Here is a 23,589-nt window from a genome sequence, read left to right as displayed (position 1 = left end):
TGCATGCTGCAGTCTGCAGACCAGTGCCTGTGACAACAATTTTGGAACATTTGGTTCATGTTCTGTCACACATTCTTAAGAGCAGTTATGCAACTGCCTCCAAGATGCTGGCTGTTTTCAGACAAACTTTAAAGTCAGTATCTCTTCTCCCCTCTTTGCTGGGCGAAAGGAATCTATTTTTACGTGGTGGTCATGGGGTAAATAACATTTCTCCTCAACCAACTTTTGTTCTTTCTCTTTTGAAACTTTCCAAGCACTGGGCTTTAAAGTTTCAGGCCCTCTCCCCCAGGGGAAGGGCTCACTTCCCCTGCAGCGGCACAAAGTAGAGGTTCAGAGCCGACTCTGGAGCCAAAGAGCCTGCCTGTGCCACTTGCTGGCTGTGACTCTGGGCGAGTTCCTTACCCTCTCTGTGCACATTTGCTAACCTGTAGAATGAGGACGCTAGGGCTGCTGCAAGGGTTTAATGAGTCAGGATTTGTGAAGTGTGAAGCGTGTTCTAAGTACCATATGAGGACTTGTTAAAAAAGAAAAACCAAATGATTTTCTGATGATACAGTCTTTCAGAAATTTGAGGTGTTTGCTTCTGTAGGAAACATAAACAGGTTACTACGAATTTGTTCAGTTGTCTGGAAATCAGCAGTCTGGAGACGTGCCACTGTCGTAAACAAGTGGGCCCACACCTATAGGAAGGGAGGTTCCTTGTGAGAAACACAGACTCAGTAAATCTGACACTTTGCTGTTAAATGTTTTTATGCAAGTGAGATAAATTGCACCTCTTTATTTTACACCTCTCCCCCCGCCGCCCCTGCAATTCTTTTTGAAAAAAATTTGGAACAAATGACCAAGACACCATCTTGAACCAAAAGAAGCTTGCACGGTAACAAATGCTATAATTTGAACAAAGCCCTAACTTGTAAAAAATCAATGAAAGGAGAGGATTCACCGCCCTAGAAATCAGTTAATATTGCCATTACTGAAAGGTAGGGGAATCCTTTTTCTAGAGGTTTGCTGGGGAACCAAAAATTTAAGTTTATTTTAAACCTTTGCTTTATGCTTCAGGAGTCTGTATTCTGCAAATAATACCACCTTATTAAAATAAAGATTTAGAGAAAACACCTATGTAGACATTGTTAGTTTTGCAAATACTAATACAATTTCTCGTGCTTTTCCATATCATCTACGGAAACCGAGGCAGCTCTGAATTTTAAAGGTGTTTTGAAAAAAAAAATCCCAACAGACCAAACGAATACCCCTAACCTTTCCTTTTGCCAGTGCTGTGGCGCTTCTGGTGACAGGTAGTGTGTCCTGGTGGGTGAGGCTTGGGCACAGAGCTGGATGGATGTGGGTTTGAATCCTGGCCCTCCCACTCATTTGCTATATCATCTTAGCAGGCTGCAAGTCCTTTGGGGCATATGTGGGTTTGTACGTAGGCCTCAGTTTGTAAACAGCCTGTGAGAAGTAAACGTGTTCGTATGTGTAGACTGTCCAGGACTCTGCCGGGCACAGAGCAATTGTCCAGTAATGTTGATGGTTACACCACTGAGAAGCTGACTATTGGCAACAGCTTTTTCACGATTCTTTAAAGATAAGACACTCTTAAATTGTTATCTAGGATTTGTTTCTTCTCTCTCTTCTTCTACGCCATCTTATTTGGAGATTTAAAAGCCTTAACATGATCGATACATTTAAATGTAGGATTAAATATTCACACCCGGTTCAAGAGTTCGTGTCTGCTCTTGAAGCTAAAACTTGACAATCTGAGGCATGAACACTATGTAATTTGAGTCTACAAGAAATCTAAGGCCTTCAATCCGGGAGACTGTCAAGGCCGCGGCCAGCTCCCCCTGGACTGTTCCCCCAGGCTGGTGTGCCTGTGTGCTTCTCCAGGGCCTTGCTCCAGCCTGTCACACAGTAGGTGCACAAGAAATCCTGTTAAGGAATGAATGGCTCCTAGAGGAGGTTTCTGTTGTAGTCCAGGTGATCAATGACAATTTGGCTTTTGTGGAAGTGTTTCCAGTTGGGTGGGTTCTCTATGTATGGGTACAAGAGAAAAAGGATGAGAAACACTTCCTCTTCTCTCAAAGTAGGGAAATGCAATAACTTTCCAAATAACAATATTGCATAAGTAATAATATGAGCAACCTCCTCATTCCACTCTCCAGGATTTTAAAGACCTAGGCCCATAACATTTTAGAACTGGAAGAGGTCTCCTAGGCCAAGCTCCTCATTTTACAGAGAAAACAGACTTGGAGAGTTTATGTCCATTGTCCGAGTTTCTACAGCTGGTCTAAGGGCAGAGTCAGGACTGGAAGTCTGGTTTCTGAAACCTGTCAGCCCAGAGTCATTTCACCAGCATGATGGTAAAGCGGTGTCCTGCGATATAAGCATATGTTTTAGCAGGAAAACGGGGTGTAAAAAGGAGTATCAGAGTGGTGTCCCGATGACAGCATTTGTCAACTCTTGCAGCCAGTTCACTGGAACGTGTACGCAGGGAGCTGCACGCCGCTGCCACGTTCGCTTATGTGGTGCCAGCCTTAGGGTGATGCCAATAATGCTGGCCTAGCTCCTTTATTTGTATTAATTTACTCAGCGAGCGGGGTAACGGCTGGACAATGCACTCTCAGCTGTTAGAGAGGAGGAGGCAAAGACCGACAGCAGAGTGCACCTTGAGACAGCCGTCAGGACTGGAGGTGGGAGACGCAAGCAGGGAGACAGTGAATGTGTGCGTGGAGGGGCTCTGCGGGGGAATGAGCAAGAGGGTGTGATCAGATTACTGGAGGTTTTAGCATTTTTATATCAAGACGGAAAGAATCAAATAAAAACCCAACTCCTCCAGAGAGCCCTGAAAAGTTGGAAGGAGCCAGCTGGAGGGAGGGAATCCCTGCAGCTCGCACACCACCCCGCCCCAGTCCCGCTCTGCCCCGACGCCGGGCCCCCCAGCCCGCTGCCCCAGCCCAGGGCGCGCGGCAGCCCAGCTGTCCCCGGCGCTCGGCTCCTTGCCCGCCCTCGTCGGCCCGTGGGGAAACGGAGGCTTCAGCCGCGCTCGGGGCTCATCCATCAGCCCGGGAGGAAAAGGGGGCGGAGAGAGAGGAGGCGGGCGGCGCGGGGAGGAGTCTCCGCGCGGCCGGAGCGGCGGCGGGGGGCCGCGGGGGAGGGGCGCCCTTCCCCCCGCGCGCTGATTGCTGTGGCGTCCGGCCCGTCCCCGCCCGCGCGCGCTGGGGAGCGACAGCGCTGGGCCGGCCCGATGGGGGGAACCGAGGGCTTCGGGGACGCCGAGCGGCGCTTTCCTCTCCTCAGCGAGTGAGGGAGCGCAGTGGGCAGCCCCGGCGCCCGGCCACTTTCCCCGCGCGGTCCCCGGAGCGCCCTGCAGGAGGAGAAAGTCCTCGGCGGGGCCGGATGGCGTAGCTGCGCCGCGGCGGCTGCCGGAGCTCGCGGCCGGGCGCTGGGCGGGGAAGCCTCGCTCCGCTCTCCCCCGGCTGGTGGCGGGTGGACCTCCGCTTGACACGCCGCCTCCGAGGTACGTGCGGGCCGGCCCCGCGGCGCTGCAGCCGGCGCCCGGCCGGCCCTGGCCGCCCCGCGAGCGCGGCCCTCGTCCCGGCCGCGGGCTCTGCAGGCTGCGCGGTGCCTGTCCCCCGGCCCCGGGCTCGCGGGGGCGGCTGCGGTCGGGCGGCGCTTGCGCTCCGAAGCGCGCGGGGCGCGGGCGCCGCGCCGGGGCAGCCCCCTGCTCCGCGCCCGCCCTCGCGCTGCCTTCCCGCGGTCTCTGCCGGCCCCCGCGGGCCGCGCGGGCCGCTTCCCACTGGGCGCGAGCCGGCGCCGCTGGGGAAGGTCTGGCGTGGGTTTGCACTGGGCGCCGTCGCAGAGGCTGCGGCCGCAGGACCCGCGCGCGATGTGAGCCGCGCTGCCCGGCCGCGCCCTCGAGGGTCCCGCGCCCGCGGCGCTGCGCTGCGGCCCCGCCGGGAAGCCCCCTCCCCGCGTGAGCTTGTTGCCGCCTTCCCCAGTTTATTTTGAAGGCTTCTCTTAGCGTGTTTTGGGTTGAGACAAGGTAGGAACCCCGGGCTGTTGCTCGCAGAAGCTGCATGCAGTCTTGCTCCTATGAGGGCACTCGCCCCACTTTCCGGATTCACAGCGTGGAGAACGGCTCGTCAAGCGCGGTCTACCCTGGCTGCACCGAATGGATTTCGTGCCCACAGAAAGAGCTGAGAGAAGAAAACCGCTCCATTTCCTTAGCTGTGCAATGGGAATAATAATAGAGCCGGCCTCGTAACGTTACCGCGAGGACTGGGTGATTTAATGCGCGCGAAGTTCTGGGAGAGCGCCCGGCGAGCGGCGCACGGCCGTCCGCGCTGCGCGCCCTGGCCCCGCGGGGACGCGGGAGAGCCGCGGGGTGGTGGGGCGATGGCCCGCCGAGACGCGGACCCGACTCTCCCTGCACTCCAGCGCCCTTTCAAAAAGAGTAAGCGGGCGTTTTGGGAGGAGAGGTCTGCAGGCAGCAAAGCACGTGTCAAGACCTTTTAATTTTCCTGAAATGGTCCTTAGGTTGCGAACAGGTACTTAAGTGTGAAATCAGCTATTTCTTTCCGGTAATAATAATAGTTAACGTTTATTGGCCCAAGCTGTGTGCCAGACACTCTCCTAAATGCCTACGGACACTTAAGCGTTACACCAACTCTAAGGTAGAAGCACCGTTGGCGGCCTGTGTTACAGGTGGGACGGTGGCAGCTCCTTGCCCAGGCCGCCACACAGCTGCCAGTGCCGTCCGACCCCAGAGCCGGGTGGTCGGGCAGCGGAGAGCAGCGCGTGCAGGCAGGTGTGTGTGCGGCGAGTCCCCGCGCCTTCTCCCGTCTCTCAGCTTCCCGTCTGAGTTGAACACTTACCGCCTTGAAACATAAATCAGGTATTAGTCTAGGTGATATACCCACCCTTGGGGGCGCCAAATCACAGTTCCTTTGAAACTGGCTCCAAGTAATTATAAATAGAACCCTGATCTGTATTTATTAATTTGGATCTTTAATCTTCATTTCTTTTATTAATTCTCCAGACATTGTTGGTCAGTGTTACTTGGCTTCCTTAGGAAACAGCTTGGGGTTGGCACAGGAGGCAGGGAAATAATTCTTACCCCCTTAGGGGCTATTAAAATGAAATTGATTTCATGCCATTGTGTCAGTTAAAGGATGTTGCTGTTTCTTGGTGTTCTCTGCTTTTGGCTTTAATTCTGCATTGTTTAGTGTTTCAAGGCTTCAGCATATTTTCAGCCCTTCGGTTTGTCTTTGTCACTTGTCAACTTGAATTTTTCCTGTTTTGATGGAATCTGACCATTGCATGGCAGCTTTGCTTAACAGCTGTTGATTCAGCTCATGTTTTTATACATAAAAGTCACCAACTTACTTTTGAAGCCCTGGACGGCAAAGGCAACCCCTGGGGAATTTACTGTTATTTTGAATACTAGCCAATAGGGGGAGCGTCGCGCACTAGGAGTTGATGTCCGTCCTAAAGCAGTTTTTAGAGTGTTAAACATACGTTTCAGAAACGGACAATGTTGTGGCTTTATCTAGCAAAACAACCAAGTTGCTTTCTAAGTTGACAGTGGAGAACTGGGTTTAATTTCAAGTGATTACCGTCAGAATGACCTTGAGGACAGGGCCTATGTGTTGGATATATGTCAAGAACGCTCTGGTGGCTGAACAGGTATTAAGTACCCCACAGTTTATTTCCATTTGTTTTCCTTAGGAGGCATGTGTAAAATAATTTTGTATACTTTGAATAGTATTTCAAATTATCTAGGAGAACTGGGAGTCCAGAGAGATCTGTCATGAACCCTTTTGTAATGGTCGTCATTTGTCTTTCGTGGAAAACTGCATATAGTGAATTTGTTCTCAGAGAGGCTGGCGTCCTTACAATCCTGCCACTACCATCTTTCATTAAAATCTGAGTGCAAGACAATAAGGGATGGTTATACTAGGCAACAGCATTTCTATTTCTGTGCATTCTTCAGAGGCTGTTATTTTAGCATAGTAATAGTTCAGAAGTATCGTATCTGTTCAGTATAGATGTGATGTATCTACAGATAAATATATGAACAGTATTTAGGAATTAACGTGCTTGGAAAAGCAGTTAAACTGACTTTTAAAAAAGGCTTTCAGTCTTTGCAGTTTTGTAGGCCAGTTTCCTTTCTTGTTTCTTGTGTATCCAGTTGTATGGACTTGACTTTATTTCATTTACTAACTTAGGGTCAAGTGGATCTTATTTTAAAATAACTTTCTAAATCTCAGCATTGCATTTACACTTCAGAGTAGCATTTTAGTTAGGGTCTCATTTAGTCTTCCTTGCTCTCATCTAGTTTACTTATTCAGCAAACATTTATCAACCCCCAACCCCCTAATAGGCTTAAGGTTCCTGGTCCTGGAGTCTGGCAAATTAGCTGCCCTCTTTCAGTCCTCTGACAGCGGGAGGCCAAGATGCCTTAAGGCTCCCCAGGGCTTAGGAAAGCCTTTACACATTGACAGAATTGGTTTGCTTAAAGGAAAGTATTGTCCCATTCTTTTGAAGACTCAGAGGAATTAATCTTTCTTTTTTTGGATCCACATTTGAATGTGTCTAGTAAAAGTCAGGTGACGCTTGCTTTTCTGAGCACCTGATCTGGCCTAAGTGCCCAGGGAACTCAGATGTCCTTTGAGTACCAAGCAGGTGGATCCCTGCTGACTTCTCTAGAACCTAAGTGACGACCAATTTCCTGGGATCATAAATCTGTGGAAATTTCTGACTTTACGTTTTAAGCTTAACAGACAGGACAGTTAAAATCTACAGGATGACTGGTAAGTATTAACATTGCTCTACTGTTTTCCCTGCGTGAATTTGCTCTGTGGTCACTTTGAATTGCCTCTGGTTTTGATAATCCATTTTGAAAACGTAGCTTTTCTTCTTCTTTCATTGCTATTGACAAAAACTAATTATAATCGTCAGGTTCATTAGTTAATGGGGACAGTCTTCATTTTTTTTTTCTGTTTTGTTTTACTCTTGACAGTTATTTAAAAAGTGATCTTATTGCTGTTTCAGTCTGTCCACTGGAGCGTTTTTCTTAATTTTTAAGCTCCTTTTGAAATTTTGAAACTTAAAAAATATTGACTACTTTTTGAACTTTGTTGGACTCAAGTTAGATGATTTTAGGGGTGTTTAACTTGAAAGCAATCTTGCGGTGCCTCGAGGAACATGGACAGTTTGGAATATAAAAGAGTGAATCTAGGGCATTTGGGGCTTTGGAGGAAAATTAATTGACCAAGGTCCACAGCAGTAATTTCTCTGGTTCCACATCTTCAGAGCAACACTTGGAATGATGGCATTGTCTTTTTGTACCATTTCATAAAACACAAGCTATTGCTAATTTATTCCGTTTCTAGTCAAGCTGAAATAAATCAACACAGCTTGGAGAAGTGCCTTACAAAAAAGGATTTGGGTCCACTTCCTGGACTCTGTCCATTTCTAGATTTCTTGTTTTATATCTTTTGAAATAGCACATTTGTTTGTTAACTGACTTTGCAGTTTATTTTCTCTGTTTGCAAAGGTTTGAGATTTACCAAAGATTTCTGAGCATTCTTCCTTCTCTTGGAAATTATTTTTACCTCTCAATCAAGATGTAGGTAATATTTGATGTTTGAAGCAACATTCATAAAATTCTGCATGAGGCCACTCTCTTTTGGACCTTATTTGACATTTTTTATTCAGTTTTCCAGGCCAAACAACAAGACTTAATAGGCTGACAACTAGGGGCATAAGGATGGAGACCCTGTTTAAAATTGAGATTATCCCTGGAGGTCTGAAACTTGGCCTCCAGAAGCATGCCCTCAGGCCGTCCTGATACCTCCTGCTGAAGATTATTGTCGGAAAAAAAAAGATTAAAGTCTGATGTCTATGCTGGTGATTCCTTTAATGCTGAAAGCTTCAAGTCTGGGAGGAGGACTCTGAGTCATACGTAGAGCCTGGCAAAGTTCACTTTTAGGATTTAATGTTAAATTGTTGCTACAACAATACTTTAGAATTAAGTCTGAAATGTGAGCCCTATCTTGACATTAAAAAACAGGATGGTAAAACAGAAGCATATACTTTCCCAACCTCTTAGACACTGGGCTTTGGGAGAAAGGAGACCTCAGAGTTGGGTGCTGTTTGCAAAGCACCTGCTTTGTCCTTCTAAGCACATAATTCATTTCTCTGGTACATGCTGAAGGTCAGATTTTGTGTGAAATTGGAGATGGACCATTTGTAAAAACACATTTAAGTTGATTAGTCCCTGAAAAAAAATGATCTTTAGAAAACAGTCTTTACAGTCCTGGAGCCTCCCTGCGGTCAGACCGCCGCGGGAGAAGGTCTGGAGCTCGCAGGCGTGGTGCCCAGCCAGCGGTGGTGAGAGCGCTAGGTGAGCTAGGTGGACTGTCCAGCAGAACTTTGGATTTCTTTTAAAAATTCTTATTATACTATTTTATTAGTGGAAACTTGATGAATATTTAATTCCATTTGGTGTGTGAAGAGATCCCCTTTTGGGAGTATAATTCTATTAGCGTTTTTAGTGATTTATGTGTTTTGACATATGAAATTGGTCATTGGATGCAAAAATACACTGGTGGCTATTTGCAAATTTTATTTCATAATTAACTGCATGATGATTGCTGGAGCAGAATGTTGTTTTTTTCATACTTGGAAGGTTATTTGAGGTGAACTACTAAGATTCCAGGTGTCAAACCCTGCGCGTGCTCTGCCTTAAGTGCGTTCGTGCGGTGCTCCCTGTGGTGCGTGGAGTTCTTTCTTTTCTAGTTTCTTCTTTAAAACAAAACATAGTCAAACACAAAACTCTCCTTCTGAGTGGCCAGAAAGAGTAAATGTCTCATTTTGTTCTGTTACACTTTGTGCAATTGGCCGGCAAATGAAATTCAGCCTCGAGGGGAAGCACCCTCGACTCACTGCGTTCGTTTTGCATCGTTGCAGTGTGAGGTCTTCCCTGTGTGTGTGGGGGGGAGGGTTCTGACCTTCTAAATGGGCATGTTTACGATTGCTGGCCAGTCTCTTTTTGTCAAAACCTTTCTGAGCAGACCTTTCTCTTAGTTTTCTTATTTTTGTGTCTTTACAGAGATAGTTACTTGTGTATTTGTAATACACCATCCGAACCATGAAAATACACGTAGGCTAACAACCCATTTTGTGAAGACACACCTGCTTTTTTGGGTCTGAGTCCAACACACCACACCCATCATTAAAGTTGCTGCACAGCCATTGGGCGCCATGTGTTTCTGACACAGGAGCCGGGGAAAGGATGCTCTGCTTGATACAGATCACAGTTTTTTTTTGTTTCGTTTGTTTTGATATTTATGTCTTTTTCGGTTTGTGGCATCTTTATTTCATTATTAGAGTGGCTGTTCTTTGAGATAGTCAAGGTTTTAATTTCATTCAGTGTGTGGGTTAATAGGGAGGTTTCCTGTAAAGCAGCTCTACTAAATTTATTAAAATGTTTGCAGAAAGTATCCTGTATACATGCCTTGCTAGGTAAGGCTTTGGTAATGTTCAAATGGAAGATAACTGAGCACAAAGCAGGATTCCACTTAGCTGAACTGAGTCGGGAGGCCAGGAGAGGGAGGGGAGTGTCTTAATTTGTTAGGAGAAAATTCACTTTTGTATAATAATAAGGCATTTAAAGGCTTTTTTGGGGGGGAATTAATATATATTTCAAGTAGATATATAGGTAAGAGATTTGCAAAAGAAGTTTTGCTAAGGTTGAGGTTCCATAGTTGGCAACTCTTATAACCCTGAAGAGCCTGTTCTCTGAAGCCAGGAAAAAGCAGTCTGTTTCCAATTATAAGTCACAAAAATAGGGAAATTAGGCCAAGAAAAATGATCATTTGGGGGTTGGGTTGCTTTTGTTCAGAGGGTAAAGGAGAAAGGACCACATTAAGAAAAAAAATCTGCTAGTTAGTCTGTTGGCTTTCAGAATTTTTTTCAAGCCTTCTGTGTTGGAAATTAAGAATAATTTCAGGCTAAAGCCTCTTCCTCCTCCGGCTCCTTTTCGTTTCTCAGAGAGCAAACAGAAGAGCAGTTAGGCAGCTTCTGCTGACACTGAGGGGCTGGGTCCCGGTGTCCTGGGACCCAGCTGGTGTTTCTGGTAAAGCCTTTTTCTGTGTGAATGGTGCCAGGTCCTGGGCTCCCAGCGCCACACCAGGTGGTTGGCGCTATGGTTTTTGTTACGCTTTTTTACCGTGCTTTGAGCGGAAATGTTGTCGCTGCTGCTTAGCATTATTCTGCTGGGGGAGAAGGACCGGGGATGCTGATGTGAGAAGCCTACCTGGGCGCTGGGTGATGTGCGGGTGAGCCTATTCATAAAGCCTGTGTTACTTTCAGGATTAATGGTCCCGTGAGACCCAGGTGTCAACTAGGAAATCGCCGCTCCACTGCCAGGAGATCACCACCAACCGACCTTGTTTCCTGTTTCTTACACCTTACACCTCCGGGGTGTTGAATGAAACTTCCCTGATGGTACAGAGCCTTGATGTGGCAGAGCGTCGGGCTGGCGGGGCTCAGCGGTTGGCTCTCTCCTCCTCCCCTTCCCGCCCCCTGGGCCGGCAGGCGGGCTGCCCACGCCCCGCACCACGCCGGGCGCCCGGGAAGGTGCGGAGTGCAAAATGCCACACTCGTGTTCAGTCCTCACTGTCCTCTCTCTGCTGCATTGGCTGCTCTGTTCTCTTTCCCCCACCGCATTTTACTACCTTGGTTTCCAGGAACCATGCCTCCTGTTTCCCCCTTCCCTGCCCGGTCTGTCTCCAGGTGTCCTGCTCAGGGCCTGCTCCCTGCGGGGCGGTGTTCTCCAGCCTTCCAGGTGCCCTTTCCCTTCCCAAAGGAAGCCGGGGCGACTGGATGCCCACGGCTCCCACTTCCATGCCTCAGTGGCCACCTCTGTGCCAGTAACTCCCAGTTTTATACTTCATACCATTTTTTTTTCCCAGCAGCTCTTCTGTAGTTTTTTTCTGTTCAAACTAAGTACAAAACCCAGCATTACCATTTCTCCGTGGTCCCCAGTCTCAGCTCCTTTATTTCCCATGTCAGTAAATGGCACCAGTCCCCAAGCTGGGAGCCCCAGGCACACTCAGCTACCGTTTGCTTACTTCCCCTAGCCGAATCACACCAATCCCATGGTGTCTTACAGTCTTTAGCAGAACTCAGCTGGCATTTTCTTTCTTTCTTCTTTTTTTTTTTCTCTCCCTGAGTTCCAGGAGACTTTATTTATGGACACGGAAATAAGAATTTCATGTAATTCTCACGTATCATGGCATACTATTATTCCTTTGACTTTTCCCCATCATTTTAACATGTAAACACCAATCTTAGCTCTAGAGTAGGGATCGGCAAACTAGGCTTGTAGGTCAAACCCCGCGGGTGGCATTTTCCTCTGCATTTGCAAAGCATCGTCGCGCCTGGACTGTCGCAGGGCGTCTTCCAGTTGGTTTTCCCGGCTTCAGCGCCTCTCTCTCAAGTTGTTCATCCGTGATGACTGGCACCTTCTAAAATACAGGTCTGTGCTTTCCCTTCTCGCACTGTAAGTGCCTGCTGTTCCGTTACCCTTGGCATGGGCTGTCTGGTTACTCACAGTGTAGCTCAGCCTGCCTTTCCAGCCATTTTCCCTTCTCCCCCGCCTGTGAACCTCACTGTGCTTGTGCTAGACTCCTGTGGTCTCCGGAGCGTGCTCTGTGCGCTCACGCCTGCTCCTTTGGTCCTGGTCTGTCCTCTGGCATTCCCCCCTTTCCGTGCCCTGTGGCCCCCTGCTTGCTCGTCCAGGCTGGCTCTGTCGTCTGCCTCTCGGGTGAGGCTTCACATGGCTCTTCCTGGCGTCTGGCTGGTTGCTTCCCCCCTTGATCCTGGAGCAGGACTGAGTCTGATCTTTGTGCCCTTGCTGTGGGGCGTGGGCTTGCAATATACTGTATGTTTTCAAATTGGATCCTTCGACGTGGTTGCACTTCCATGAAAGCTTTGGGAAACCATAACTCAGTAAAAACACAAAAAGCTTTGGGAAAGATCAAGTTTACAGTTGATGTAAATTATAGAAAAGACAAAGGAAATCAAATCAGAATCACAGAGTTTAGGGGTGGAGTGGGGCTTGGAAATAATCCTCTCCGAGTCCCTCTAGAGATGAGAACACGCAGGTGCGGAGGGTTTAGGTGGCCTGCCTAGGACCGCACACCGGGAAGGGCGCTTCCCGCGGGCCCTCTCTGACACTCCTCACCCCATAGCTGGAATGGCCCTGGTAACACCCAAGTCAGATGCTGCCATTCCTCTGCTTAAAACGCTCTACTGTTCCTGTCTTTCTCAGAGTAAAACCCAAACTCTTAACAGCAACCCGCCAAGCCCTGCACGCCCCGCCCGCGACTCCTCGGCCTCACTCCTCTGCGCCCCGCCCCAGCTGCCTGACCTGCTTCCCTTCCCCATCGTGGGCGCACTCACTGCCTCAGAGCCTTTGCACGTGCTGTTTTCTTTGCTTGGAATGTTTTTCTCCTAAGTTTCTACAGGGTCTACTTCCTGTAGGTCCTTTCTTAAAACAAACAAACAAATCACCCAAAGACCCTGAAATCCTTCTTTTCTTTCTTCTCTGTTTCATGTTTCCTTAGCATTTCTCTCTCCCTCATACATAATTGTGTATCTTGTTTGTAGTCTGTCTCCCCTGACTAGAATGTAAGCCCCACAAGGGCAGGGGTTTTTCTGTGTTTTATTCCTTGTTGGAGCTACACAGCTAGAATGGTCCTGGCACCAACCGGACCATCTTGCTTGGATGACTAAACGAATGAAAAGAAGCAAGATTTTGTGGATTTCTTACAGATCCAGTTAAATGCACACTTACAGCATTAAAAAGGGAAAACCATCAGGTATGTCTGGAAGAAGAATCTGATTTTTAAAAAGCCTCGTTCAAGACCTGTCAGACTAGAACGTCCTTAATTGTCTGGCTTGAAGCAGCAGCCGTGGGCTCCCCTCAGCCTTGCGAGTGCTTTGGGAAGACTCCCTTTTACCTCCAGCAGGCTCGGGCTTGCTGTGGTTTCTCTCTGCCTGCGGTTTGCCCTTTAACCCGCTGGGCTACAAAGATGAAGAGTAAACACAGCATTCAAGAACAGAGCTAGGGGAGAGGGTATGGGGCAGAGGAGCAGATTTCCCCGCAGCTCTGACATCCCTTGGCCCTGGGCCCATCTGCAGGGCTGCTCGCTGGACCTTCTAGAGTTGCTTCAGGGCTGTGCTCTTAGGAACAGTCTGGAGGCTGCCCGGCCAGACTCTTGAGTTTTGCTTTGATGTTCTAATTTCTTTGAAAAGAAATGTTTAGTTTAGACAAAAAAGGACATTGGAGAAGGGATTTTTTAAAAATTAGATTACCGTCTTCATTTTGAAGAGAGATTTTTAACCCTTCTCAAGACAGAGGATTGTAGTTGAAATGACCACTTGCTTCTGTCAGTGGTGCTAGTGGGGAGTCAAGACTGGAGGGGCCTGGTCCTAGGAAGCCAATGACTTAAATCCGAGGGGCAGTAAATTACTCTGCAGAAGAAGCGTCCAGCTCTCGGGGGTGGAGGTTAGGTTGCGTGAAGAGCTCACTGATCTCAGTGCAACAGTGATGGTAGAGTCATCTGCCGCCCTCTCTTTTTGCAGTAACATCAGTATGGTTCCCACAGAGCCCTCGTTAAGACAGGAAGCCCAGCCAAGGAAGTCACAGGCTTTGGAGGATATTGTTGGCCATGTACAAAGCTGCGGCATGATTTAAACCTGGGATTCAAAACCATCAAATTGAAAATAAGTTGTCTTGAATGTAGTTGTTATCAATGACCTACTTAGACACCATATCCTGAGCCTTAAGAACATACTAGGTAGTAAGTGCTTTATATGTTATTAGTTTACTTAATTGTGGAGGTGCTTAGAAGTTGCCCACAGTTACACTGCTGGAAAGAGGCAGGGCAGGGGTTCGAACCCAGGTGGGTTGGGGGCCCCCACATTCCCGACTCTACTGTAGAATGCTCGTAGAACACACCAAGCATGCTGTCAGTGCAGGGCCTTTGCACCTGCTACCCCCCACCTGGGATGCTGGTCCTTCAGATACTGTCGCAGCTCTGCCTCTCACCTCTGTGCTCAAGTGTCACCTCATCTGAGAGGCCTGCTAGAAAGGCTTCCGGTCACTGATTCCACTGTGGGGGACTGTGTTCCCCCCACGCCAGTTCTCTGACATTGGCAGGGTGTCTGGGAATTCAGCTTGGCTCCGACACTACCTCCTGTCTGCCTGCAGTTAGCGTCAGACCCCACAGGTTGGAGGCTCAGTCCCACAGACCGCCCTCCACTTCAGACACCAGGCACAAGACCAGGTTATTACCTGGAAATTTGATCAGCTGGCTGCAGTTTGCAGATTCCCGGGACGTCCTCCTCGGACTTCAGACACTGGTCCCGGTTGCAGCTCCACATTATTCCCTGTACTTCTGACCAGACTGGCTGTAAATCAGAGATTCCCATGATTAGTTCGATAGAGCAGCTCACAGAACTCAGAGAAGCATTGTACTTAGCAGCTCAGCAGCTTATTATAAAAGAACGTAACCCAGGAACGGCCAGGTGGGAGAGGTGCAGGGGGAGGTGTGTGGGAAGCGGGCACAGAGCTCTCCAGGTGCCTCGCTCTCCCAGGGCCTCCGTGTGTTCACGGGCTGGAAGCTCTTGGAGCCGCGTCCTCTTGGGCTTTTACGGAGGCTCCTCTGTGTGGGCGCTGCTGATCAGACCGCTGGCCGCTGGTGACTGATTCAGCCTCCAGCCCCTCGTCTCCCGCTTCTGAGGGCGGGTGGGTGGGGGTGGGATTGAGAGTCCCAGGCCTCTAGTCACTTGGGTGGTTCTCCTGACAACCAGTCCCCATCCTTAGGGGGCTAAAAGTAGCCTCACTAACAGAACAGCAGACAGCTTTATCCCTCTCCTCACTTTGGAAATGTCAAAGGTTTTAAGAGCTTTGTGCCAGAAACAGGATGAAGACCACGTATGTATTTCTTATAAATCATAATGTCGCACTTTGCTGACCACCCTGTCTGAAACTTCTCTCCCTCTTGTCATTCTTTCTTCTTAACCTGCTGTATTTTCCTTTCACAGAATTTACCACTACTTGACACATCATATATTGTCTGTCTCCCCCATTAGAAGGGAAACTCCATGAAAACAGCGTCATGTTTAGGTCACTGCTGTGTCCCCAGCTCCCTGAACAGTACCTGGCACGTGATAGCTGTGAAGCAGTCTTTGCTGAGTGAATGAAGGAAGTGAAATGCAACTGCTGATTGAGCCTTGCCTCCGTGATTTCAAAACGAAATAACTGGTCCCTCACGTCAGGTCTGATCAGACTGCCGCCACCAGAAGGTGACTGACTGCGCAGAGCGTGGTCGGTGTCCGTGGTGGAGGAGCCCCTGCTTGTGGTGGTCGAGGGCCTGGGCTGTGGGATCAGGCAGACTGGGCTCAGATCTCGGTGCCAGGATTTATAGCTGGTGACGGGTGGTGGTGGTTTAGCATCTCAAGCCTCACTTTTCTCACTATGAAGTAAAAGACATCTGTCTTCTTGGGTTCTTGAGAGGCTGAAATGAGAAACTGTGAAAAGCACAGCAGGTGCTCAGTGGATGGTAACTGAGGCATTTTGTGGGGTCAGAAGGAGAAAGCAGGGTGTTAGCACCTAACAGGAAGGGGAATGTTCTGGAAACACGCAAATGACCGTAATTACACGAATGGTTGCAAAGCAGCCGGCGGACCGGCCTTGGCTGTGCCCCTGGCTCTCTGTGTAGCGGTGGCGGGTCATCCAGCCCTTCTAATTCCTGGTTTGCTAATCTGCAAAATTAAAGGGTTGGAGTAGATGTTATCTGCTTCTAACGCTCTGAGTTGGCTCTGAGTAGAAGATAACATGGAACAAATTATACAGAAAATGGGTGGGATTAATCGGAAGTGGTTTTTGGAGTGAGGTGAGGGGAGTGAGTAGAGCTCGTGGAGTTTGAAGAATAGAACAAAAATGGCAGTTCTGATAAAACGGGCAGATCTGCCAGTTCAGGCTTTGTGTGTGCCTGCGTTGCTTGGAAGATGATTCATTTACATAGTTTTTGTTTATATAAGGTCTGTGTTAAAAATAGCTGAAGTAGTATTTTGTCTACACGTATATTGTCAAGTTGAAGGTTTTTCTTGGATAATGCTTTCCAGTTCTGTTGTCATCTCCTGCTAGCCACTACACGGCCACCCACTGCAAATTTCCACAAGCGTGTTTGACGTGTCATTTTAGAGAGTGGATTCAGGATCAGTTGTTAGTCCATGTAATGACAGTTATAAGTAAGGTACAGAAAAGGAGATTTTCTTGTTTCATCTCTTCGTATTAAAGATGAAGAAATTAAAGCCCAGAGCAGAGCGACTTGTCTGAGCTTGTGAAACGTGTTGGTGTCAGAGCTTGTGCCTCTTCTGTCATCCTGAGGCTGTCTGAGGAACGAGTTCTTTCTCACACAATTTGTACTTGTTGGCTGATCATTTGTGACTGGCAGGGTTCTGACACTCCACCACCCTCCCGTGCTGTTCCTGGCTGCGGGGTGCGCGGTGGTATTTCGTACTGGCTAGCCACGTGGTGCGCCCGCTGGACGCCTGCCGCGGGCCGGGCCAGCTCGGCGGACGGGGGTCCCTCTTTCTGGAGTGAACGGACGAGTGGGGAAGCCCGACCTGGAAGGAAGTAATTCCATGAAGATTTACCTGCAGGGTTGACTTGCGCTATGTTCCAGGTGTCCAAGTTTAACCTTAAGGGAATCAGACGGCTTCCTTAAAGAAGTAATGCTTACACAGAGACCTGAGGCCTGGAGGGTGTTAGAAAGTGGCCACGTTTGTGGGGGACCGTGGAGGGTCCCTGAGTTCCGGCACAGTGCACGTCACTTCTGGAATCAGGGCTCCCTTTGTAGAACTGAGTGAAGGCGAGCGAGGCTGGAGCACACGGAGGCTGAGGTCGGACTAAGCTGGCGACATCCAGCAGCCGCGCGAAGGCTTTTGGTCTTGCTCCTGAAGCAGCGGGCAACAGTCGGAGGCTTTTAATTCTTCACGTTTCACGTGCTGGGGCTGGTGGAGCCCTTTCCTTACCAAACAGCAGCGGTTAAGTGATTGGACTATGTTTGTTGAGGGGTTACCCCCACTCAAGAGGAGTGATTTTATACTGGAAGTCCGTGAGAGCAGTAAAAAATGTGCTTAATTGTGTGGGGTGTCAATTTTGAATTCATATATTTGCAAAATCCCTGTGAATAGAAACAAAGATGTAAATCAGTATGTTAGGAAATTAGTATCTATTGTACAAATAGTCTGCTGGGGGTCTAGGAGCCGTGCTCCCCCAAGGGTTTTTACTGGCTGGTGCTTGCTGGAGCCTGGGCTGACAGCTGGGGCCCCGAGAACGTTCAGCTGTGCTGCTGTCCGGGTTTCTCCAGCCCTTTGCTGGCAGCTGACTCCTCCCCTGGCAGCTGGGTGGGGGCGGCGTGCCGGGCGGAGCTCCGCAGCCCCCTGGCCAGACCCCCGGAGCTAATTTGGGAATCACAAGGTAGAGGGGGGCAGGCCACGCGGGACAGGTCCGCCCTGTAACTTACACCAGAGCCTGACTGCCCTTTGGGAACAGCACTGCAATATTACGATTATCTTTAGGACTTTTATGTTAGTTCGGAATCATTGTATTTTGGAGACCAAGGGAATTTTTAAAATTCTAGATGACAAACTCTAATCCCAAAGTTAACATGAGTTTTGAGGTAAACTGCGATTTATGTTGTCTTGTTACTAGTGGATCGCTCGGTTTTCTGAAAGCCTAGATGTATTTTACCTGTAAAACCTCCAATGGCCGGTTTTTTTAAATGTACTGTGTGGGTTTTGGGTACCTTACCCATATTCTCTCTCATATATTACAGTCAAAGTATTACTGTTTTATAGATGAGGGGGTGATGTGGCCGAATGACTTGTCCAGCACAGGACACCTGGGTAAGCCTGGTTTGGAACCCTAAGAATACTTCTCTATTAATTCTAGCTTAAAATTATGAGCAACAGAAATCTTTGGATGCAGAAATACTAAATGTGCAAGGTGGTTCTTGGAATCCTGCAAGGGTGGGTGAAAAACCTGTCCTGATTTGTGCACTTGAACACCGCCTGGTCGTCCACAGCCGTGTGAGAGGCATCCATGCCCACCCTCCTCTTCTTGCTGCGTTTTGCTTGGGCGGCGAGGTCTGCTGCGCCTGCGACAGACAGAGGGCTTGTAAGGACTGCCTGAACATCAGCCCTGAGGACGCTAAGGATGTGCAGCCAGGAGTGAGGGTGGCCCAGGCCCTGGAGGGGCAGGGGAGAGCAGGGTCCAGCTTCTCTGCACACCTCACACCCTCCGGGCTTCCTGCCTGCCTCCCTACTGGGTCTTTATATGGAATTCCTACCACAAGTACGAGTTCTTTCTTCCCTACCACCGGCAGCCATAGAGTTTCGGGGCTTTAATTAATTGTAGGCTTCAGGATGATAATTCTCTTTGCTAGAGACAGCCTGCTAATGATAAGCAGTGACAGCTTTTACGCTGTTACGTGTACAGTTTCATTTGATTCTTGCAGCGACCCTGTGATGCAGGTGAGGTCAGTTTATCTTCTTATGAAGAAACTGAGGCTCCATTCTGCTAAAAACCTTCTTTCTCACCTGACCTGCTGTAAGAGTCTTATCTGGTCATCCAAGCACTCTGAGCTCCCTTCAGTCTGTTCTCCACACAGTACCCAGGGAAATCTTTATTTTGAATCTTAATTTTTTCAGTTTTATTGAGATATAATTCACACATGACATTGCATAAAATACAGCATAATGATTTGATGTGTGCATAAGCTGCAGAATGCTCACCACAGTAAGTTTAGGTAACATCCTTTACCTCACATAGTTAACTTTTTAAAAAATGTGGTAACTTTTAAGATTTATTCTCTTAGCAGCTTTCAAATATACAATACGGTATTAACTACAATCATCATGCTGTACATTACAGCCCTGGAACTTATTTATCTTATAACTGGAAGTTTGTACCTTATGACTGCGTTCACCCGTGGCCCCCCACCTCACTCCTACCTCTGGCGACCCCCAATCCCCAGTCTATGTTTCTATGAGTTCAGTTTTTTAGGTTCTATGTGTAAAGGAGCTCATACAGTATTTATCTTTTTCTGACTTATTTCATTTAGCATAATGCCCACCAGGTCCATCTATGTTGTTGTAAATGGCAGGAGTTCCTTCTTTTTCATGGCTGAGTAATATTCTATTGTATACACACCACAGTTTCCTTATCCACTCGCCATTCAGTGGACACAGGTGGTTTCCATGTCTTGGCTGTTGTAAACAGTGCCACGGTGAACATGGGGGCGCAGATGCCGTGTCAGCACAGTGATTTAACTTCCTTTAGCTATAATCCCAGAGGTAGAATTGTTGGATCATACGGTAGTTCTATTTTTAATTTTTTGAGGAACCTCCGTGCTGTTTTCCACAGTGCCTGTCCTGGGGAAGCTTTAAAAGCCTGACTGGATCGCGCCGCTTTGCTGCTTAAACTCTTCCTTCAGCCTAGCCCACTCCTTTCCCTCTGGCTTTGCGGCCACGCTCCCTCCAGCATCAGTGGCCTACGTGGTCCCTCGACCTGCTGTGTCATCCCTCACTGGGTCTTTCAGATCTCCGCATGTCCTTCAGGCTGTGGATGCTTACAGTTACGTATTTGTGATGGTTGCTTTATCCCACTGCACGTTAAGCCCGTGAGGGCAGAAGAACACGACTCTTTGCTTGGCCATTGTATTCCCGCTGTCTGGCGTGGAGTAAGCAATAAATAGGGGTTTATTGGAGGGAAGAATGAAGCTCAGAAATTAAATACTTTGCCTAACGTAGTAAATGGTGTTCCTTTTACAAGAATCTAAGCACCATGAGGGCAGGATTTTTCACTCCCTTTTTCATTGCTGTGCTCTTCGTGTCTTCAGCAGTGCCTGGCTCACAGTGGTGAGTGTTTGTTGAATATTGATTGTGCTTGGCTGTGATTCGGAGATTTCTTACCCACATCTAGGACTTTTCTCCTCTCTGTGCCAAATCTGTCTGAAGATGGGGATTTGGAATTAGCCAGTTTCTCTGCAACGTAGAGAAATCTGGGAGTTGCTATTGTGACTCAGGAAGGTGGTTCAGCTTTCTCTGTGTACAGGTCTTAAAGTGTATCCAGATGGCATCAGACAAACAGCAGCCTCTGATCTACCTCCGTGCACCCCTCTTCACGGGCTCTGCCTCCCATGCACCCCTCTTCACGGGCTCTGCCTCCCGTGCACCCCTCTTCATGGGCTCGCCTCCCGTGCACCCCTCTTCGTTCTGTCTCCTGTGCACCCCTCTTCACGGGCTCGCCTCCCATGCACCCCTCTTCACGGGCTCTGCCTCCCGTGCACCCCTCTTCACAGGCTCACCTCCCGTGCACCCCTCTTTGCTCTGCCTCCCGTGCACCCCTCTTCACGGGCTCTGCCTCCCGTGCACCCCTCTTCATGGGCTCGCCTCCCGTGACCCCTCTTCGCTCTGCCTCCCGTGCACCCCTCTTCACGGGCTCTGCCTCCCGTGCACCCCTCTTCACAGGCTCGCCTCCCGTGCACCCCTCTTTGCTCTGTCTCCCATGTACCCCTCTTCGCAGGCTGTACCTCCCGTGCACCCCTCTTCACAAGCTGCCACACCAGGTATCGGTGCCTCCCCTCCTGCCTCTTCTCTAAATCTCCAGAATCGCATATTGAGTGTCCCTCAGAACAACTCCTCTACCAGGTTTCATTTAACCATTTGCAGACTTATATAAGAATATACTTTTCTCCAAAAAAGTCACTTAAATTTTTTGGGCGGACTAGAAACATTTTAACGATCTGCTGAAAAACCATTTCGTGTTGAAGGTGCCAGGAAGTCAGGTGTTACTATTATTTGAGTTTCGGGAACGGTCATTTATTTTTCTGTTCCACTTAACATACCTCTGTCTTGAAGATCTTCATGTTTGCTGAGTATCCTCCTGACTGGGGGCTGAGCAGTTTCGTGTTAAGATATGAGGGTGCACAGGTTTGTGTTCATCTTCAAAGAGCTTGAGTCGTAAAGCATTGCCAAGGGCTGTTTGCTTGTCACAGCTGCCACCCACAGCCCTGAGGTCAGGTCACAGTTTGTGATCAGTAATGACTCGTGCAGAGCACATACGCCAGCGTGGAGGTACCCGTGTCTGAAGGCAGCAAGGGCAGGCTGCGCCCTGCCTTGGATAAAATGTTTTGTTTCCAGAGATCGACTGCTGATGGGAGAAAATGGTTCCTAGTTTGTGGGAACAGACCTGGAACTTCAAGGTAGAGTGTCGCTCATGGAAAGACCCAGCTTTTACTCTTGACTCTGCCGCGTTGCTTTGGGCACGTGCTGGGCTTAGAGATGGGGCGCCTCTTCATCCATGAGTCGTGTTGACCGCTTCCAGCATTGAAAGCTGTTCATGTTATCTTTAGCATGTGAATTCTCTGAATTGAGAATTTCGAGTAAATTGTAAGTTCTGATTTTGAATAATCGCAGTATGTCACCCATCTCTAAGAGGAAGTTAGTAATTTTTCTTGTGGGATTTTCTTGCCAGACTTCATTTTGCTACACTTTCTCTCTAAGATAGAGCAAGATCTCCTCTTTAAAAAACATCCTGGTCAGCCCCCGGGAGTACGGTTCCCAACCAATTCCTTCTGAACATTAGCTTCACCCGTGATGGTTCTCAGGACTCGTTTGGGCAGGGGTTGTCCGCTCATCCTGGCATTTCCCCGTGCGTCCCCGTGCGCGCTGTTGGATCACCGGAGCGTCCGGGGCAGCACACTCAGTTTAATGGCCTCAGAAAGAGACACAGGGGAGATTAGAAGCATCAGCATCACTTGTTTTTTTTTTAATCCATTAAACTCTCACTCAGAATTATTTTGTTTATTTGTGGATACTGAAAGTTCTGGTACCCTTTGAATGGACAACATTACTTTGAAATGTGCACAAAATGACTGTTACACATTGGACTGAAATTGTTCTTTCAAGATTTCAGAGTACCCTGTTTATATTTCTAAAGAAAGCATTAAGCTCCTAAGGTCTAAAGAGATACAGTGAGGTCAGATAACCGGGGTGAGGGGGCCCTGCGGCCTTGCAGATTGAGTGTGGTATAACCTCAGAGAAGGAGAAGAGGTTGTAATTCCCTAGTTTTTTTTTTTCTTTCAGTTTTTAAAAGTTGCAATTTATTCTTAATGCACAAGAACAAACAAGGACTGTACACAGACACATGATGATTTTTAGGTAGCGTCAATTGTGCAGGAAGATGTTTAACTCTGCTGTCTACAACAGCAGCAACAACAGTTTATATACACGTATGACCAAAATCAACTCACGTTTTCTGTATTTTTTTATTGAGGTACAGTCAGTTTACAATGTGGTGTCAATTTCTGGTGTACAGCACAATTTTTCAGTCATACGTGAATATACATACATTCATTTTCATATTCTTTTTCACCGTGAGCTACCACAAGTTCTTGGATACGTTTCCCTGTGTTATGCAGTATGGACTTGTTCATCTATTCTGTATATACCTGTCAGTAGCTACAAATCTCGAATTCCCAGTCTGTCCTTTCCCACCCCTTCCTCCCGGGCAGCCACAAGTTTGTATTCTGTGTCTGGGAGTTTGTTTCTGTTTTATATTTAAGTTCATTTGTCTTCTTTTTTTTTTTAGATTCCACATATGAGCGATCTCATATGGTATTTTTCTTTCTCTTTCTAGCTTACTTCACTTAGAATGACAATCTCCAGGGACATCCATGTTGCTGCAAATGGCATCATGTTGTCGGTTTTTATGGCTGAGTAGTATTCCATTGTATAAATATAGCACAACTTCTTTATCCAATCACCTGTCGATGGACATTTAGGCTGTTTCCATGTCTTAGCTATTGTGAATAGTGCTGCTATGAACATTGGGGTGCAGGTGTCTTTTTGAAGTAGGGTTCCTTCTGGATATATGCCCAGGAGTGGGATTCCTGGGTCATATGGTAAGTCTATTCCTAGTCTTTTGAGGAATCTCCATACTGTTTTCCACAGTGGCTGCACCAAACTGCATTCCCACCAGCAGTGTAGGAGGGTTCCCTTTTCTCCACAGCCTCTCCAGCACTTGTTACTTGTGGATTTTTGAATGATGGGCATTCTGACTGGTGTGAGGTGATACCTCATTGTAGTTTTGATTTGCATTTCTCTGATAATTAGTGATATTGAGCATTTTTTCCTGTGCCTGTTGGTCATTTGTTTGTCTTCACTGGAGAATTGCTTGTTTAGGTCTTCTGCCCATTTTTGGATTGGGTTGTTTGTTTTTTTCTTATTAAGTCACATGAGCTGTTTATATATTCTGGAGATCAGGCCTTTGTCGGTTTCATCTTTTGTAAATATTTTCTCCCATTCTGTAGGTGGTTGTTTTGTTTTGCTTATGGTTTCCTTTGCTGTGCAAAAGCTTGTAAGTTTAATTAGGTCCCATTTGCTTATTTTTTCTTTTATTTCTATTTCTTGGGTAGACTGCCCTAGGAAAGCATTGCTGAG

At 47.9% G+C, this 23,589-nt stretch overlaps 1 protein-coding gene across 1 annotated transcript in view; it reads left to right on the top strand.

Moving 5' to 3' along the window:
• Positions 1–3,204: 3,204 nt before the first annotated feature.
• The window catches only part of TGFBR3 (transforming growth factor beta receptor 3), a 183,460-nt gene continuing 163,075 nt past the window's right edge, over positions 3,205–23,589 (top strand). The window contains 1 exon segment of the mRNA XM_032487077.1: positions 3,205–3,517. The gene's annotated coding sequence lies outside the window, so the exon portion shown is untranslated.

Source organism: Camelus ferus, chromosome 9, assembly GCF_009834535.1.
Source record: "Camelus ferus isolate YT-003-E chromosome 9, BCGSAC_Cfer_1.0, whole genome shotgun sequence".
NCBI classification, from domain to species: domain Eukaryota; kingdom Metazoa; phylum Chordata; class Mammalia; order Artiodactyla; family Camelidae; genus Camelus; species Camelus ferus.
This window is presented reverse-complemented; position numbering and strand designations above follow the sequence as displayed.